We start from the raw sequence: 20,748 nt of genomic DNA, 5'->3' as shown, positions 1-20,748 counted from the left end.
AAGCTCAGTCACACCTCATTCAAAATAAGGTTCTCCACCACCACACAAGGAGCTTTAAAAAACCCTCTTTTTGCCTTCCTTATAAATTGCTGCACTGCAAACCACCCTCTCACGCCCCCCAGCATGCCGCCATTTCTTTCCAACCCAAAGTCACCGATTACGTTGCCTGGGGCCAACAATGACCCTCCTCCACACCCAACTCTTTCATTTTCCTCATTGTGACAAAAAGGCGCCGTATTCCTGCTTGAACCCTCTCCATCCAACCAAATCCCACTTATTTATTTACATGTTACATTTTTATCCCAGCCATCTCCCAAAGGACTCAAGGCAGCGCACGTGTAGAAAACATATAAAAACAATACAACAATATGAAAATATAAACATTACAAACTTCCTTCCTGCCAGCCGTTCCCGATAACGCTGGCAGCACTTTCCTGCCCCGACAGCCCGGAAAACCCCTCACAAACCATTCACCTATTGCCCCACCAGACCACCATCCCGCAACCTCCCCCACAACCTTTCCCAAACACTAACCTTCCCTCCCCACCCCACCCGGTTCCCTCCCCACTCTTCCTCAGACCCTGCCACACTTTCCAAAGCTCCACATTCGTCCCCATGGCCCCTGCTCCAGTTTATGCCCCAACTGCTCATTCTTCCCCCGCCATGGCCCATTACCCACTTTTTCTCCCCCCTCCCACTTTTTCATCCCCCATACTTCCCATTTCTTGTGCCTCAGCCCCCCCCCAATTTGTTCGTTACCCTTTCTTGTGCCACACAAGCTCCCCACAAAAACGCACAGCCTGCCCGCCCCACTCTAGCCCCCTTTATTCCCGCTCCCCACAAAAACGCACAGCCTGCCCGCCCCACTCTAGCCCCCTTTATTCCCGCTCCCCACAAAAACGCACAGCCTGCCCGCCCCACTCTAGCCCCCTTTATTCCCGCTCCCCACAAAAACGCACAGCCTGCCCGCCCCACTCTAGCCCCACTCTAGCCCCCTTTATTCCCTCTCCCCCGAGAAAGACGCACTTCTGCTCTCCCCCTTCTCACTTCCCCCACTCAGAGCCGGCAGACGGTTGACCTCTCAGCCTAACACTCTCCAACTCGTCCCCAACCTTCCTCGTACTCGACCTCGCCCCCCTTTCTCCCACAGCGGTCCTTCTCTACCCCCACCGCCCCAGCAGCGCCCCTCATTGGCCAAGTCTCCGGCCCTTCGTGACGCGCATTGGTCGGTTCGCGGCGGTCAGCGCCCACCTTTGGCAGCGAGCAAGTTCGTCCGCCCTCCGCCAAGCTTGCCGCGTCTGTTTTTCTTCCCTCCTCGCAGACAAGGCGCGCGCCACAAATTGAAAAAACCGCTCCGACGCGAGACTAGGGGGAGGAGTCTCGCGATAGTATGCAAAGTGCAGCGACGAACAGACGGACGAGGTGAAAAGGCGGGCGGGAGCTTATTTAAAGAGACAGGCTGCAAAATCGTGATTCAGATCAAGACGCCAGGCGATTCAAGTGCAACAGCTTAGAGCCTATAGGTGTCAAACTCGCGGCCCTCCAGATGTTATGGACTACAGCTCCCATCATCCTCTGCCAACATCATGCTGGCAGGGGATGATGGGGACTGTAGTCCATAACATCTGGAGGGTCGTGAGTTTGACACCTGTTTAGGGAATGAAAGGAGATACATTCTTTGTATTGCACGATTGACATTTCCAACTTTTGCTCAGTGCACATATAGCATTTAATACACGTTGCATTGATTTACACTGAGTAAGTATGAGCCAAAAGGGAGACTGCACCCAAGAAATCAGGAGGAGACTGGGAAGGGTAGCGATGAGGGAGCAAGAAAAGATTTTTAAGTGTCAGGATGTGTCGCTGCTGACCAAGATATTTTCCATTACTATGTACAGCTGTGAAAGCTGGACAAGAAAACTGACAAGAAGAAAGTTGATCCATGTATAAAATGGAATATTTTACAGATACGGTGGACTGCCAAAAAGACAAATCTGTAGGTTGTAGATCAAATCTCCTGAAAAGCTAAAATGACCAAACTGAGGCTGTTATAGTCATGAGAAGACTGGAGTCACTGGAAACAGACAATAATGCTATTAAAGGCAGCAGGAAAAGAAGTCCCAATATGAGATGAATGGACTCTTGCCCCAAGTGAGGCTGCTAACTATAGGTTGTTTTGGAGGACGCTGATTCATAGAGTCATCATAAATCGGAAGCAGCTTCACAACTACACAGACACATCCCTAACAATGCCATCAAAGAAATATTGCACAGTATTGGTTGTGCAGGTGGTCGCTTGGAAACAGTCTGGTTGATAAAATAAAGCAATTTGTGCTGTCCAGTTCTGTGAATGCTTATGCAGAAGTAAGTCCCACTGAGTTCAACAAGGTTTACTCCCAAATCAACTTGCTTAGGATCAATCATCACCAGATGAGCTAGATCAAACCAAAGGTCCATTTAATCCAGCATTTTACTGGCCAAACAAATGCCCTCCCCCCACTTTGCAAAAAATAGTTAATCATGTTAAGCCTGTGGCACTTCAAAAATACATTTGAGGTTTTATTTTTTTCTAATATACTTTTTTCACAGCCAGAATAGAGATGCCAATGCCCAGAAAATGTGATGCCAGTAAAACATACCAGCTTTTAAACATTATTTATCATAAGAGCTTCTATTTCCACACTGCTCGACCACTGTAGACCTTAAGGAGGACAAATGGATAAGGTAATTCCAGACTGAATAGGCTGATGAGGAAAAAGGTATTTGGCAGTTAATACACATTGCATCTCCTTCAGACAAGACGCTATTTACTTAATTTATCCTGCACTCTCCTCTACAAAAGGGATCCAAAGTGGCTTAAACATTCTTCTGCTTTGCCGTGTTATCCTCACAACAACACTATGAGGTGGGTTAGGCTCAGTGTGTGTGACTGGCCCCAGATCACCCAACCAGCTTCCATAGCTGGGTAGGGATTCAAATCTGGGTCCTTGGGATATTAGTCCAACACCTTAACCACTATACCACACTGGCTCTCATGCAAAGGGAGAAGCTGTATGCTTTGCATAGTCATGAGGGCCAGGCCATTAGCAGCCAGAAAAACAAGATGGAAGCTCCAGGTTCAAGAGAAGCACGCCTGCAAAAATAAATGCCCTATCCTTGGATATCTGGCCAGCCACAAACAGGACTTGGCCTGATCAAGATATTTTACTTATCTTTCACTGCTTGGTCAAGATGGGCAAAAGTTGCCCCAAAACATCTCACAGAGACTCAATTTTTCCTCAGGAAGAGGGTGGAAAAGCCATGCAAGAGAACAACAGGTGTGTCCTTTGTGACAAAGTAACACACAATTCCATCAGTGAGGGAGCAAACCACACCTACCCACTGATAAACCAGCAATAAAACAGGGGAGGATGATACTGCTTATCTTCCTATGCCAGCTAGGGAAGGTCCATTCCCACCTCCAGAGAGCTGTAGTCAGTCACCTGGAATCTGCAGAGATACTGTTTGGTCCTTCCAAGCCTCCTTTGCACTCACACACAACTGGATGTATAAAATCAGGATAGATTTGTAGATCCAATGAGAGCCAGTGATGTAGTAGTTACTGTTGGACTGGGGGCGGAGAGATCCGGGTTCAAAACCTCTACTCCTTATGAAAGCTTGCTGGGTGACCTTGGGCCAATCACACACACTGAGCCCAAACCTACTTCTCAGGACTGTTGTGATGATGAATCAAAGGAGAGGAGACCACTATAAGCCGCTGTGGGTTCCCAGTAGCAAGAAAAGCTGGGAATAAATGAAGTAAAATACACAGGCAAGGCCCATGAAAAAGTTATTTGGTGATTTAAAAAAAAACCCCTGTGAACTAATTTTCCCACATCTGTTCAAAACAGCTCAGAAGAAAGAGAAAAGACCATCTAACATGCCACACACAGACTTCATTCTGATCACCTAAAACTCTCCAAAATAGCAAGCTAGGCCTCGTATTTCCCCAGAGCTCTTCTTTGGTCTGCATTCGAAGCAAACAAAACCAAGCGGAGTGAAATAGAGGGCAACCTGGCATGCAAAGCAGCGAGGCACGCCAGAGGGTAGTGTGCTGGTGGACTAGTTATGCACCCACAGCTGTCCTGCCTAGTCCACTGTTAGTGGTCAGACACTCCCATGATCTTTAGAGGCAGTTATGAGAACAATAACACCCCTCTAAGTGTGTCCATAGGAAGTTTTGGTTCAAAAATGGCTCCTGCAGAGACATGAGACTGTGGTAAAGGGTGAGAAATAAATGTAAATAAATAGAAAATAGAATCCAGACATAAGACAGCTGGCATCTAAGGAAGGCTGACTCAAACACTAATCTCATCATTCCTCCCTATACCATAAATGGAAAACAATAGGTCTCTTGCTAATCTCAGCAGGACTGATGTTATCTTTCACCTCTGCAAATGCCCCCTGAATAGAACTACTATTCACACAACCAGACACCATCCATCGCTCAACAGAGAAGATCATCACTATTTTGCCTCATCTTGAAACCATCTCCCCAGGGATTGGTTTCACATCCAGCTGCTTAATGTATTGTTTTGTTTGAGTGGAAGCCACCATTCAGAGGTCCCTGGGAACATGCAGCCCCCATCAAAAATCTCAAACATATTGTTCTCATCATGGACATTCATCAACTTAGCCCCACCTCTCCCTCCTGTAAGGAGACACAAGGTGGCTTACAAGCTCCTTTCCCTTCCTCTCCCCACAACAGACACCTTGCGAGGTAGGTGGGCCCAAGGTCACCCAGCAGGAATGTAGGAGTGCAGAAACACATCTGGTTCACCAGATAAGCCTCTGCCACTGGGGAATCAAAACCCCTTCTCCAAATTGGAATCCACCTGCTCTTAACCACTACACCACCTGGCTCTCACAGCATGGGCTGTATTACCCAAACCTATTCCCTCTCGGTAACCCTCGCTCTGCTCTCTACTTCCTTGCTTTCTGTATGTTTGTAATGATTTTGTTTGTTTGCAATATCTTGTTTTTAATTTTATAAACCTTTCCTATATCCATAGTTTTTGTTATTTCTGGATCCAGTCTGCCAAAGAAGGATTCCAATAGACACTAGTGGAGAATCCTGCTACTGTCTGCCTCTCAATAAGCCGCCTTCTACTCTCCAATTCCCAAATTATTAGAAGGCAGACCACCAATTTGGGTCACAGCACCAGATGGATTTTGCGATTGAGTCCATGAGGGAAAACTTCTTGCCTCTCCGGACTCGCATTTAAGTCAGGCTTTAGATGTAATAGAGGAAGCTTCACAAAGAAAAAGCTCAAATTAGGCTGGATTTTTTTAAAAAAATTAAAAGCTCAGGCTGCACTAAAGAATACTGGAGCAAATTAGCTATGGCTCTGAAAATATCAACACTTGTAGTTATTCAGGGCAAAAGAGTTCTGTGGAATCAGAAGGATGGTTCTGGGTATCCCTCTGGAATTGGTGCATTGCACATTTACGATTAAATTTTTGCAATTTAAGCTCCCTTATATTTAAACCATTGCGGTGTCATCTGGAAGGATTTGCTCCTGAAGCTGGGTGCTTTCTGCAGGGTTTCCAATCCTACACCACAGAGTCAATTACTTCGAATAAGAAGCCAGGGCAATAGCCACAGTTCACGTGATACAGTGGTTGGAGTAATACTAAGACCCAGTTCAAAAACTCCATCTACAGAGAAACTCACTGGTTGACATCCCACAGACTGGCAGCATCAGATACGCCACTCTGAACTCCTTAACGGTTGCTGTTGTTTTAATTATGCCATTAAAGGTTTATTTATATATATGTGTGTGTGTGTGCATGTGTATATATATATGTGTATATATATATGTATGTGTATATGTGTGTGTATGTGTGTGTATATATATATATATATATATATAAAACTGCTTAACAGAATGGGCAAATAACAATGTGACAGATATGCGAGCCCTTCGGGGAAGAGGCGGCCTAGAAATCTAAAATATAAATAAATAAATAAATAAATAAAAATGCCTTAAAACCCAAGTCCCTGGGAACAGACTTCTCCAGTGGCATAGGAACTACAACACACACTTATTCCGACACACTGTTAATTAATATATTCAAAGTCTCCAACCTAGTGCTGGAAACAATTGACAGAGCTGAGCCACAACAGACTTTCATCATAAATGAAGTGCCGATATTTAGAGGTAGAATGCTTCCGAACATGGAAGTTCTATTCTTAGATATGTTACACAATAGCCAACAATAGCCTGGCCCTATGTGAATACAGTGTGTCCACACTGCAGATCCCTCTTCCCAACCAAGGCCTTCACACCCAGCTTCCTAGAAGTAACGGGTGGCGGAATGAGGGGAAACTGCGCCCCAGGGCATTTCCAGAATGCTCTGTCAATCTTCCCCCCACAGAGCTCAGTGTAAATGGACATCCCCCTCCCTACTTTACCCTCACAACATCCCTCTGCGGTAGGTCAGACAGAAAGAAAAACTGGCCCAGGATTGCTTTGTGAGTTTCATAGCCAAGTGAGTATTTGGACCTAAGTTTTTCCTGTCTATCTAGCTCTCCCCTGGATCTTCTAGTTTATAAATAGGTATCTCTACCCAGCACCCTGATTTCAATAGTGGCTAGCCAAAGGCCTCTGCAAAGTTAGATAGAAGGAAAACATGCATGGCACCATTGATTTATTCATACCCAGTTTTTTCTCCCCAGAGTCAGGACTCAAAGCAGTTTAAACACTATTCTCTCCTCCATTTTCTCACAACCCTGTGAGGTAGGTCAGGCTGAGACAGGCCCATGGGGTCAACCAGCAAGCTTCCAGGGTAGAAATGGAGAATCAAATCCAGGTCATAGAGTCCATCACTCTATCACCATAGCCCCATAGTCCTGACTGTTACTTTTCCCTTAGCACCTAGTATTTAGAGGTACACTGCCTCTAAACATAAAAGTTCTATGTAACTCTCTCAACAGTTGCCAGAGCCCTCTTCCACAAACATGTTCATTTTGCTTTTTTTCATTTCCCCTGTGCGTTTGCAGGAGCACAAAAACTGCACCTAAACACCTTGTTCATATACTCTAATAGAGGAAGTGTGGTCCAGCAGTTAGAGTGGCATACTAGGGCTGAGAAAATCCAGATTCAAATCCATGCTTACGACTAAATTAACTGAGTGACCTTGAACCAGACAGTCTTTCAGCTTGGTCTACCTCACGGAATCGTTGTGAGAAGGCAGAGCCATGCATGCTGCTCTGGTACTTTTGCAAATGAGGAAGGCCAAAAATGCAATTCATAAATAAGTGTGAATGCTAAGAAACAATCACCAAAGTTCACGAACGGGTATCTTGCTCACTGAACTCCCCAGTCCAGGTTTTGCTTGTGAATATTAATTTGTCATGTTCCCTTGGTTAGACTTGGTTATTTGGTTACTTTATGTATATCCCATTTTCTCTAGAGTGCGGACCCCAAAGTGACTTACATTATTGTCTTCTGTTTTATCCTCTCAACAACCCTGTGAGGTAGCTTGGGCTAGGAGTATGTAACTGGCCCAAGCTAGCTTCCATGGCAGAGTGGGGAATCAAACTGGGATTTTCCAGATCATAACCTAACACTTTAACCCAGGGTGTCCTACTTCAGATGTTCATGGACTACAATTCCCATCAGCCCTTTTGGCCATGCCAGCAGGGGCTGATGGGAATTGTAGTCCATGAACATCTGAAGTGCCAAAGTTGGACACCTCTGCTTTAACCATTACCTGTTGCTGGCCAGAGTGATGGTAAACTAGCTGGGAACTACGGGCTTTGCACTGAATCGTACTTCTGGAGTTCAGAATCTTCTGGCAATTGTTACAAGAATCCTTTAGGTCAGGGGTCGGGAACCCGCGGCTCGCGAGCCGCATGCGGCTCTTCCGCCGCTGTTCTGCGGCTCCATGAGCCGAGCCGCGGGGCCCATCTTCACCCGCCCTGCAAGGAGCAGGGCGGGCGCTTCACTCGCCCGGCGGCCGGCCAGGCCGAGCCGCCGGGACCCTCTTCACCCGCCCTGCAAGGAGCAGGGCGGGCGCTTCACTCGCCCGGCGGCCGGCCAGGCCGAGCCGCCGGGACCCTCTTCACCCGCCCTGCAAGGAGCAGGGCGGGCGCTTCACTCGCCCGGCGGCCGGCCAGGCCGAGCCGCCGGGACCCTCTTCACCCGCCCTGCAAGGAGCAGGGCGGGCGCTTCACTCGCCCGGCGGGGGCCCATCTACGCCTGCCCTGCAGGCGGGGGGGGGGGGGGGGCGGGGGGGGGGGGGGGGGGGGGGGGGGGGGGGGGGGGGGGGGGGGGGGGGGGGGGGGGGGGGGGGGGGGGGGGGGGGGGGGGGGGGGGGCGGGGGAGGGTGAGCCAAATGGCTCTTTGAGGGGAAAAGGTTCCCGACCCCTGCTTTAGGTAAACTCCTTGTTGGGAGTCAGGGTGTTGAGGCAGAGAGAAAGGATTGCCACCAAGATGAATCAGAACTCAGAGCCTTATGTCACCTGCTGCACCAACTTTGTTTAGCTTTCATCCATTCGTTTATTTAGAATGTATCTATGCCACCTCTTCAGAGTCCTGCTCAAGGCAACTTACAATTTTTTAAAACCCACAATATTAAAACACAAGCAGACCATTAAAAGTTGATAGGATAAATCCCTAATTAAAAGCCCAAGATAAAGAAAAGTGATGTCGCCTACCACCCAAGCAAAAATAAACGAGTCATCGGGAAGTGGCAAAAACTTCCCACAGAAAATGCCTTGTTGACCCACCTGTGCCCCATTTTACAATTTTCCCTCCATGGTAATGTGTGTATGTGGCATGCACCTATGCCAACATGAGAAACAATTCAGGTGTTTTAGGAAGTAAACTCTAATCCACAACAGCTCCTGCCACATTCCAGTTTTGACCGCGGACTGGATCATTTCCAGATGCCACAACTGTCACCACCTTCAGTCTGGATGATCTAGGTCACACCTAGGAAGACCTGCCACTAGACATTCTACAAACATGAATGAATTGCTCCCCACCCCATCATCCCCTACCAGGGAACACGGCTGCTTGCAGAAGATCTGTCCCAACCTGCCAGGTGGGAGGACCAGTTCTTCCTGTGCTAAGCCACTTCCAACTGCAGAAATCCACAAACAGGGATACATCTCGCAGCCCAATTGGTAGAACCACCACCACATGTACCCAAGACTTAATTTCCCATTGCTGGTACGTGCCAAATGACTGTGGGTCACACACTTATCTCAAGAACAGACCTGCAGGATAGGTCAGGTTGAACAACAGCTGGGCTTAGTCCAAAAGCATGGAGGACATTTCAGGCCTGAGCAGAGATTTGAATTTGGCTCTCCTGGGTCCCTGACCTGGATGGCCCAGGCTAGCCTGATCTTAACGGATCTTGGAAGGGAAGCAGGATCTGCCCTGGTTAGCACTTGGATGGGAGACCATCAAGAAAGTCCAGGGTTGCTATGCAGAGGAAGGCAAACCACTTCTGAATGTCTCTTGCCCTAATCTCATCAGATCTTGGAAGCTAAGCAGGGTGGGCCCTGATTAATACTTGGATGGGAGACCACCAAGGAAGTCTAGAGTTGCTATGAGGAGGTAGGCAGTAGTGGCAAACCACCCCAGAATATCTCTCTCCTCATCTTGGATGGCCCAGGATAGCCCAACCACATCAGACCAGGGACGCAAAGCAAAATCAGCTCCCAGTTAGTTTTGGGATGGGAACAACCACGAAGAAAGTTTATGGTCACAGAAAGATCCCTTGCATTGAAAACCGAATGAAAGGTTGTCATAAAGTCAGCTGCTTGAGAGCTCTTTCTACCTCCTGGGTCCAAGACAGCACACAAACAAACAGAGAATCTATTCGCACTACCCAGGCTGCCAAACCGCAGCTACACAACTGATGGCAGAAGAACTGCTTCCTGGTTTTAATGCCGGCTACAGCAACTTAATTGACGAAAACATTTTTGGCAGGAAGTCCATTGGCCCTCGGAGGAACACCACAAGTAAGGGGTAGAGTCTGGAATTTGTGTTCGCGGGCTTTCAAGAGAGCTCTGAGCATCAGAAGCAGAGCTTTGCAATTTGAGTAGACAAAAAAATAGGCGGGTTTTAGAAAACATATTTAAGGCACTTCTAGTCCAGGACTGTTTCCAAACAACCTAGTGAGGCGTTTCTTATGTTTGAGGTTTGGCACCAAAACCACAAGCAACGTGGGCAAGATCTGACTCAGGCAAGACAGAATTCAACTCATGGAACATGTTAGTCACCACAAGATGGAGCGATAGCCACTGCCATAGATGGCCTTAAAGAAAGGATTAGGCAGAATCGCAGGCCACAGGGTCTATCAGCCATAGCTCCCTAAAAGACTCCAGTAGAAATTGCAGCGCAATAGAACCTCCATGATCCTGAGCACTATACCCTCCACTTCCAGTATCAAGGAAGAGAGAGATTTTCAGAAGTATTTATTGACCCCCACCCCACCTCTGTGGGAAACGGGACTCAAAGAAAGATGGTCTAATCCGGAGTGGCAGTTCTTAGTGCATGTAAATCCAATCCTTGAGAACTCTAAAATCCACTTGTAAACTATTGTTAGCGTAACCATGTTAATGAGCTCAAACCACGTGCACAATTGAGAAGATGAGGGAAAGGAGGGCGCGTGCCCGCGGGACTGGGATGGCAAACATTTGCAGGGTTGCAACTGTAAGCCTACCCCACCCCCAATGTCTCCTGAAGTATTTTTAACTGCGATCATGCATGTTTCCAAGAAAGTGCCGCCCATTCGTGGGGCAGAAATTCAAGGAGTAGAGTTGCCGCGCATTCCGGCTCACCCAGGCTCCTCTGCACGTGTAGAATAATGCGCTTTCAATACACTTTGCAGCTATGTGGAATAGTAAAGTCCACTTGCAAAGAATTGTGAAAGTGGATTGAAAGTGCATTATTGAGGATGTGCAGAGGGGCCCCAGTCACTTTCCGCTTAGATTTGCGCATCGATGGGACTGCTAAAGCTAGATATTCTACGCGCGCCAACTTCGTGGAGGCCATTGCAGGCTTACTCCAGAGTAAGTCCGCACAAATTAGGCTGCAAATGCATTCCTCCCGCCCTACAGAGGGGAGAAGTCGCCTATAATTCAGCGAAGCTGAGTTCGGAATAAGTATGGAATCGATGCCCCTGTCCCCATTGGGCTTCCTTGGAAGTAAGGAGGCACAAGATCGCAGCTGGCGTTTGCAATAGTGAACACAGCCGTGTGGGGCAGAAAATTTGAAACGGGGGCGGTTTCTTTGCTGATTTGGGGGTCCTATGTAGGGGAGCCACGATTACTACCGCAAAACTCAAAAAGCCCCCTTATTCGGAGAGAAAAGAAACTGAGAGACACTCACCTGGCAAAAGCAACTTCTGAGCTCCTGGGTCTCTTGCACAAAACGCGCCTTTGGATAAACGAAACGGTGCAAACCAAGAGCTCCAAAGACGGCTCCTTTCCAATGGAGACTTCAAAAGGACCAAGCAAAATATTAAAATTTAGCTGAAAAAAAGACCCACTCCGGCTAGAGGAGACGATCCCGCCAGCCCGCGCCAAAAGTCCCTTGCTACGCCTCCCGGCTTTGGAGTTTGGCGCGGAAAATCGCGGCGCCGCGTTCGGAGCGCTCTGATTGGTCAGTGGTGGCGGGAATTCGGAAGGAAAGGCGGAGCTTCGACGTAGCTTATTTGCAATTCGCTCCGCCTGCTCCCGCCCCGCCCCGCTGGCCCGAGGAAACAGATGCGCATGCGCAATGAGTACTTACCACTTTATTCGAGACCGAATAAAGTCGCCCCCACCTCCCTGAGACGGTTTCCCTCCCTCTGTATATTGGCAGGGGGCTATTCAGTGAGGTACATAATCAGAGTAATTCTATCTGTCCCATATATCTTGCTTTGAACAACTTAGGAAACATTTTATTTGCACAACATCCCTGTGCAGTAGGTCAGGCTGAGAAAGCAGAGTTATATAAAACGGAGTTTTTATAAAGTTCTAAGTATAAAAATTCAGGTTGCAAAAATATACAGTGGAACCTCGGTTTCGTCGCTTTCGGTTTTCATCAATTTCAGTTTTCATCGATTTTTTCAGTGAAAAATTTGTCTCGGTTTTCATCGATTTGCTTCGGTCTTCATCAATTTACAGTAAGGTGCAGGGGTTTGTGGAGAAAAATCACCCGGACAAAGCTGTTGCAATCCTTGTCTGCAACTTGTTTAATGACCATGTCTTGCCTCATTTCAGACGTCAGAAGAGGCGTCAGAAACAGACCTCTTTGGACAGCCTTCTGGTGCGACATGGGTCCACTGGCTCTGAAGCTGGTCCGAGTGTTATTGTTTGTTACTGTTTTCAGCATTAAACACAATGTTCATTCACCAAAAATGTGTTTTTGGTATGTTTTTTGGAGTGCCTAGAACGGATTAATTGGATTTGCATGGATTCCTATGGAAAAGTTTGCCTTGGTTTTCATCGGTTTCGGATTTCATCTATTTTTTTTTGGACGGATTACCAATGAAAACCGAGGTTCCACTGTATTTACAAAAAGACGAAGACGTGCTAAAAACACTGTTAAGCAAACAAGCCTACACAAATAAGCAAACAAGGAAAAAAATACAGCAACACAGCACAGGATACATTAATATAGCATAAGGACAAGGAGCAAAAAGGTCGAGGAAAAAGGGAGGAGAGGAGGTAAGGAGCATAGAAAAGCTACACCATAATATGCAGCATTGAATATCAACCAATTAACTGCTCAGCTGCCCTGCATCAACATACAGCAACCAAATGGTGAAAACTATCTTGCTCCTGCAATTACTTACATAAGAGATGCCAAATATTCTAACAAAAGTCACCCAGCCAGCTGCAGGGGGGAGAGAGGATTTTACTAATAATCAGGAAGAAAGGCATTCTGTTCCACGTATTCCATTTTTATCAAATCTTGCTGTCAAGGCTATCAGGGCAGGGTGTACAGTTATCCCTTATACACTGCAGGGGTTAGAGGCGCAGTGCCCCCCGCGATCTGGAAATCTGTGTAAAACTTTTCATTCCTCCTTTCGTACCAGAGAAAAAGTCTGAATTTAAATTTTTTCTTTTAACTTTAAAAATCATTTGTGTATATTTATGGTATTAAAAGATCAAGTACGTTGATATTATACCATATTGTACATTTATCTTATGCATTTCTGAGTTTCTAAACTTTTTCTGTCATCTGCTAGCCTTCGTGTGTTGTCTGCGCCTGCCACAAAACTCTCCAAAAATCCCCATTTAATTTCTTATACCACCCATGATATATCAAAACTATGATGGGAGAAGTCACGATGTGTAAGGAATAACCGTACTTTATTGTCACAACAGCCCTATGATCTATGTTTCTTCCGTGGCCCAAGCTCACACAATAAGTTACATTACCAAATGGAATTTTGGATCTGACTGTGTATTATATGCTGCTGTGCACAATAAATTGCTTGCAACTTAATACATATAATACCAACTTATATGCAAAAGTGTACAAGACAGGGCAATATAACCTCCAGCTAGGTTATTATTTCAAATAATCATTCTCAAGCGCAACTCCTGGAAATAACAAAAACAAAAAATTAAAAAGAAACTGGGGTTGCAACTTAATACCTATTATATCAATGGGTTCCCCCATTTGGATTTCGGCAATAAATAAATCATTTAATTTATTACATTCCAAATTCCTTCGGAAACTAATGGGGCTCCCTAGATGTGTGCCTTATGCTGTGTTGTGCATTGAGATGGGCCAAACAACTCTAGAAACCTTGGCATAGGTAAGGGCCATAAAATACTGGCTGCATATACATTTTCTAGTGGGATCCAATAGCTATATTCCCTCTCTGTTATCAGATCACTTTATTTCAGAATGGTATACTTTGATCTTTAGAAAGGTTGAAGCTATTGGTTTCCCCTTGGAATCACTCCTTATGCTCACAAAGGTGGAAGCCTTCAGACTAGTTAAGAATAGGCTCTTGGATCTTGATTTTCATAATTTGACTCGTGCTGCCCAGACAACCTGTTCTCCGACTACATTATTAATCCCATGCGAGCGTGGAATTATGGCAGCATATCTTCATCTGCTGATTAATCCCACCCAGAGGAGAGCCTTGGCTACTGCAAGATGTAATGTGCTGCCATCAGCTCTGCTGGAGGGAAGATTTAAGAATATGGAACGTTCTAAAAGAGTTTGTTCATGTGATATGACTACGGTTGAAACACTTGACCATTCTTTGTTTCTATGCCCTAAATACAATAAGATACGCATGAAATACATGAATTCCATTTTCTTGCAATGTTCTCGTGGCATGAGTGTTATAAAATACCCAATCTCCTGAACAGCTCTGATGTACTCTTTTGTGAAACTGTTGCAAATTTTATACTGGAAATAAGTCATTTTAACTGTATTTCTTAACCTGTTCTAAAATTTTGTCCTGTTTTACATGCCAATAAAGGCTTGTGTTGTTGTTGTATATTATATCAACTTATATCAATCTTCATGCCAGCCACAGATGCAGGCAAAACGTCAGGAGAGAATGCTGCTAGAACACGGCCATACAGCCCGGAAACCACACAGCACCCCAGTGATTCCGGCCGTGAAAGCCTTCGACAATACATTTAAAAAGAAACTCTTTTCATCCTCCCAAAGAATGTGCCAAATAATTTCTCAGGTCACTTAATCTTATCAGCTTCCTGAGAAGACATAAATGTGCCTAAAGTCCCAAAAGTTCCCCCAAAGCTTGACTGGATAATTTGTCTACAATGATAAATACAATCATTTAATAATCATATAGAAAATATAACAGGAAATATTATAAGCAATATTTAAAACCACATGGGGAGACTTACAATGTAGCGGCAATCTGTGCAAATGCGCCACCAACGCTTTTTCAGACTACTTTAATACTTCCCTGTGAACCCAATATTAATATAATTAATAACAGCAACAATTAAAGACAGATTACAATATAGATGGTATAATCATACTTGTTTCTTTATTTTTGTTATTTCCAGAAGCTGGGCTTGCGAAAGATTATTGGAAATAATAACCTATAATCCGGAGGTTATATTGCCCTATCTTGTATAATTTTGTATATAAGTTGATATAATATGTATTAAGTCGCAAGCAATTTATTGTGCACAGCAATATATTTGTATGCATTGAGAAGCTCAGGGATTGTGAGAGGCTTCTATGTTGTCCATGACACAATATTTGGAAATAATACAGTAACAGAGAACATTATAATTTTTATTGAAAAATATTGATATTCAGTCTTCTGAGTTGCTTCATCTTGAATTGTTACCTGAGAAAAAAGAGCATAAGGGTGATTCATGTTATTATATGATTTAAGGATGCGTAGGTTTTGACAGACGGGGTGCAGGGTGGCATTGATTTTACCTTTTGGGTGCACCTTCCCCCTTTAGCATGATGGTAACCTCCAGGTGGGGCCTGGAGATCTAAACAACACAAAACACTCTCCAATGGCCAATCGATACCAAATGCTAATATATATCACGTAATATAAAGTGCACCTGTGAAATACAAATATACAATCAACAGACAGACAAGTGTGTAACAACAATAAATAACAATATGGCACTATTAAAAATGCTGGTTTTTCAATAGGGAAAGTCACTCCAGTTATATCAAATTGCTACTACAGTCCACTCAAAACACTTAAAAACACTGCACTATGTAGAAAACAAGCATATCTTATTTGCATGAAGTAAATTCCAATGCTTTCAAAAGGCAATGTTCAAATAGCCTTCATAAGAGTCCTCAAACACTTCTCCTTGCAACACTACAAGGTTCAAGGACACAAGCCATCTGTAGCCATCAATCAAGCCTAGCCCTTGAGTTGTTTAGGACTTAACCATCCATGAGGATTTAACCATCCATGGGACTTCACTTTACCCTGCGCAGTTAGATAGCTTTGTCTGTTGAATGTATCAGCATTTGATATCTGTTGGCCATTGGAGAGTGTTTTGTGTTGCTTGGTATGTTAGTAGGTTTCACTTCTCCATTTCTTGAGGATTGGGCCTGGAGATCCTCCAGAATTACAGCTCATCTCCAGAGTTCAGTTCCCTTGGAGAAAATGAACGCTTTGTAGGACAAACTTATGCTTGGTTGAGGTCCCTCCCCAAACCCAGTCCTCCCCAGGCTCTATCTATATCCAAAATCTCCAGGCATTTCCCAACCCAGAGTTGGCAACAATGGGATCATAGCCTTGAAAAGCCACCAGCCCTCTTGTATCTGCAACTGCCTTGGTTGTGTAATCTTAAATAGAGCTAAACCCCATTAAGTCCATTAAAGTCAATGGGCTTAGTAGGGTGTGCCTTAGTTTAGTATTGCCCTTAACGACAGCAATCTCACCCCACCCCAAGTCAAAGTTTTCTCCCAACTGATTTTCCTACATCTATCAGTCATCACAAATGAACAAGATTATATCCCATCAATTATAGAACTATAGATCTGTAGTCAATTATCAAGAAGTTTTATGCATTTGATTTATGCAGTGTAGTGGTTAAGAGCAAGTGGGCTCTAATCTGGAGAACCAGGTTCAATTTCCCACTCCTTCACATGAACGACAGACTCTTATCTGATGAACTGAATTTGTTTTCCTGCTCCTACATAGGAAATCAGTCACAGTTCTCTCAGAACTTTCTGAGTCCTGCTTACCTCACAAGGTGCCTGTTGTGGGGAAAGAAAGGGAATGAGTTGTAAGCCACTTTTGAGATTCCTTACAGGAGAGAAGAGCAGAGTTTTAAATTTCTTCTTATTATATTTACTCAGACTTCTATCTGACTGGATTGAAATCTCTATTGATAATAAATGGAAAGCAATCAGGATTCAGAAAGGGCAGATAAACTATTGATCATTCTTGTATCCTAAGCTTTCACTTAAATATACTAAAAACCATGGTGATGTTCTACGTATGAAACATAAACAAGCAACTATGTGTGCAACGTATCAAGTAGGTAACCAAAAAGTCGCGTCACCAGAGGCGTTCCTCCCATTGGGCAAAGTGGGCAGTTGCCCAGGGCGCCACCTTGTGGGGGGCGCCAAAAATGCAGGTGGGATTTTTTTGAATTTTCAGTGTTTTTTTCTGTTTTTGACCTTCAGGGGGTGCAGTTTTTAGGCTAGCAGCACAAAATTTCAGGGGTTTTTCAGGAGACTATCCTGATGATATTGCCCAGGTTTGGTGAGGTTTGGTTTAGGGAGTCCAAAGTTATGGACTCCCATAGGGAGTGTCCCCATCCCCCATTGTTTCCAATGGGAGCTAATAGGAGATGGGGGTTACACGTTTGAGGGTCCATAACTTTGGATCCCCTGAACCAAACTTCACCAAACCTGGGTGGTATCATCAGTAGGGGCTCTTGAAGATACTCTGAAATTTTGGTGCTGCTATCTTAATAATTGCACCCCTGACAGCAGGCACACCCTAAATTTCCCCAGATTTTCCTTTTAAATCCACCCCCTTCCTGCCAATGCTTGCTTTCTTGCTTTCTTGCTTTCAATGCCTAATAAAGGTTGTTGTTGTTGTTGTTGTTGGGGGGGGCATCAAACTCAGGTTTTGCCCAGGGCTCCAGTTTGCCTAGGTACGCCACTGCGCGTCACACACTAAATACGCGAAGGGTCTACTTATCCAATATATATGTACACGTATATCCCTCTTATTATGAATTCAGGCAAGCAAATTTCATACACAATAATTATATTTTTTCAAGTGAATTCATCCGACCAATATAATCCAACATCAAATAATCAGTCTATAAATTCAATAGTCCATAAAGCATCGTTCATCAAAATAAATAGTCCATATCTTTCTCTACAAAATACACAATAATATTCACAAATAAACATAATGCGGATGATAATTTCTTATTAAATATTTTTACATTTTTAAACATTTTTTAGTATTTTTAAACATTTTTGACATTTTTAATGTTTTAAAATGCTAAAAAAAAATGAGAGACCTGTGCATGGCAATTGAACGAATGAATATCTGCTTTGAGAAAAAACATTGCTTCTCCTGAGGAAGACTACTGCGAAAACGCACTTTGAAACGCGTGAGGCGTTTGGGAAGTATTTACAATATGGAGAATGATTATTAGCATGAAAATGCATAAAGACAAAAATATATTGAAGATATGGACTATTTACTTTGATGAACGATGCTTTATGGACTATTGAATTTATAGACTGATTATTTGATGTTGGATTATATTGGTCGGATGAATTCACTTGAAAAAATATAATTATTGTGTATGAAATTTGCTTGCTTGAATTCATAATAAGAGGGAAATAATATACGTGTACATATATATTGGATAAGTAGACCCTTCACGTATTTAGTGTATGACGCGATTTGATGTTCTACGTATGGCCTTTATTGGTTTCCAGGCTGCATTCAACATCACATGAAAAATTGTGGCCTGAACTCCCAAGATACAGTACGGACTTTTATTTTGACTTAAGTCACTTGATCCTAATACAATAATGCAAGCATGTTGTGATCTGTTTGATCATCCTGCCTTAGATGCTCTGGTGTGTACAGGAGTTCAACAAGATAGTGTGTTGTTATTTAACATATATTTCAGCGATATAACAAATATTTTTCACGCAGAGAATGAAAACTAGGCGATGGAAGAATATCTACACTACTATACTCTGTCTCAGAAAAAGACATTAGTACTGTCAGATGAGAAAGTGGTATGCTTCTGCATTAGAATGTAATCTAAAATGAATATGAGAATTATCATTAATTTTTATGTGCTGCCATTGTCAAAGCCATTATTTTGTGCTTTACTGAACATGGTACTTTGATACAAAAGCATTTTTAATTCATTGAATGACTATCATCAAATCTTCCAACAGCTGGGGGGGAGCATGGCCATGTAGGCACTAGGACCCAGGCAGAGCATTCCACAACAAAGAAGGTCCAACTTGTTGAGTTCCGTGGTGGAACAATCTACTTACATCTTTTTTTGAGACAGGATATAAATGCAGATATATATAATTTACATAATACATTTTTAGCCCATCTTTCTCCTCAGTGGGGATCCAAATCAGCTCACATCTTCCTCCTCTTCTCCATTTGATTCTCACAGTAATAATCCTGCACTAGGCTGAGGGGGTCTGACTGGCCCAAGATCACCCAGCAAGCGTCCTTGGCACAAGTGGAGATTTGAACCAGGGTTTCCTAGATACTAATCTGACACTGCTAGCCATTACGCCACACTTGCTCTCTTATTTCATTAACAATGGTGGGACTGCAGGGTGTTTTCTGGGCATTATTTGGGTATTGTTCTGAAAACATTCAAAAGATCAGACACAGAAGCAGCTGGAAACAAGGGTTTGGTCTCTGGATACAACTGGAAGTAACTGAATCAAACCTCCATTGTGAGGAAACAGCCTCCAGGCAGAAAAATCCACGCCCCCTCTGATCAAATCAGGACAGAATACTCTCCCACCTTTTGGGCCATAAGCTTGCAAATAAGTTGTTAACTACTTGCAAATAAGGTCTGGAATCCATGCCCCATGTGGAGAGACTTAGGGAGCTGGCTATGTTTAGTTTGGTGAAGAGAAGGTTAAGAGGTGACATGATAGCCCTGTTTAGATATTTGAAGGGAAGTCATGATGGTGAGGGAGCAAGCTTGTTTTCTGCTGCTCCAGAGACCAGGACCAGGAGTAATGGGTTCGAGGTGAAGAAAAAGAGATTCCACCTAAACTACCTCGGAGTGTGGTGGAGTCTCCTTCTTTGGAGGTTTTTAAAAACAGGCTGGATGGCCATCTGTCAGGAGTGCTTTGATTATGTGTTCCTGCATTGCAAGGGGTTGGACTTGATGACCCTTGGGGTCTCTTCCAACTCTATGATTCTATGAACTAATATTTCTGCAGTAGTGGAAGCTTTCAGGAGCCACTGATCCCTTGGTCAGAGGGATGGGAAGAAAATAGGTATTCCCAGTTTTAAAGAGATACTTTGGCAGGGATAAAAGTAAATAGGCAGGAAAAGGAGGAGAAGGTGGGCTTTCAAAAGGAGGCCCAAAAAATAGCTGTCCAAAGGAGGAGGGTGGGGGTCCCAGCTTAGATGGGGAAAAGGTCAGGTCAAAAGAGGAAATGATCCAATCATGGTGAGTGTCAGGATTTCAAATGCAAAGCAAGCCTTTTACAATGGAGCCCCTGAGTGAGTCGACCACTCCCGGTCACCATTGAAGCCAAGATGATAGAATTAGTTTTGCATGTTGAATTTCAACTTTGAAGTCCTCCCTTGAAATTCGTTAAGTTTTGATGGATTTGAACAGTTTCTAATTTTTGTCCACTCGGTGTGAAATTACTCCTCTCCCTCTAGCTGTTGAACATTTCTTTTACCAATGTCTGATTGTGTGTCTGCTTATATTCTTCTGTACAGGAGGGAGACCCCATCTAGGACATAGCAGCACTCTCCACTTCTAGGGTTGCCAACTCTGAGTTGGGAAATTCCTGGAGATTTGGAGGTGGAGCCTGGGAGGGAAGCATTTGAGGAGGCATCCCAGCAGGGTATAATGCCATAGAGATCACCTTCCAAACCAGCTATTTTCCCCAGGGAAACATATGTCTATTGTCTAGAGCAGGGGTGTCCAACTCTGGCGCTTCAGATGTTCATGGACTACAAATTCCAGGGGCTGATGGGAATTGTAGTCCATGGACATCTGAAGCGCCAAGTTGGACACCT

General features: G+C 44.3%; 1 protein-coding gene across 4 annotated transcripts in view; it reads right to left on the bottom strand.

Moving 5' to 3' along the window:
• Positions 1–11,623, bottom strand: part of UHRF1 (ubiquitin like with PHD and ring finger domains 1) — a 36,469-nt gene extending 24,846 nt beyond the window's left edge. Inside the window, exon 1 of one of the 4 annotated variants that reach the window (XM_048498373.1) lies at positions 11,388–11,623. The gene's annotated coding sequence lies outside the window, so the exon portion shown is untranslated. Of the gene's footprint in view, positions 1–391; positions 411–1,026; positions 1,137–1,251; positions 1,350–11,387 lie in introns of those variants that run through there. The other 3 variants (XM_048498375.1, XM_048498374.1, XM_048498377.1) reach the window with 3 other exon arrangements.
• Positions 11,624–20,748: the final 9,125 nt, after the last annotated feature.

The sequence above is a fragment of the Sphaerodactylus townsendi genome, linkage group LG05, assembly GCF_021028975.2.
Source record: "Sphaerodactylus townsendi isolate TG3544 linkage group LG05, MPM_Stown_v2.3, whole genome shotgun sequence".
Lineage (NCBI taxonomy): Eukaryota > Metazoa > Chordata > Lepidosauria > Squamata > Sphaerodactylidae > Sphaerodactylus > Sphaerodactylus townsendi.
This window is presented reverse-complemented; position numbering and strand designations above follow the sequence as displayed.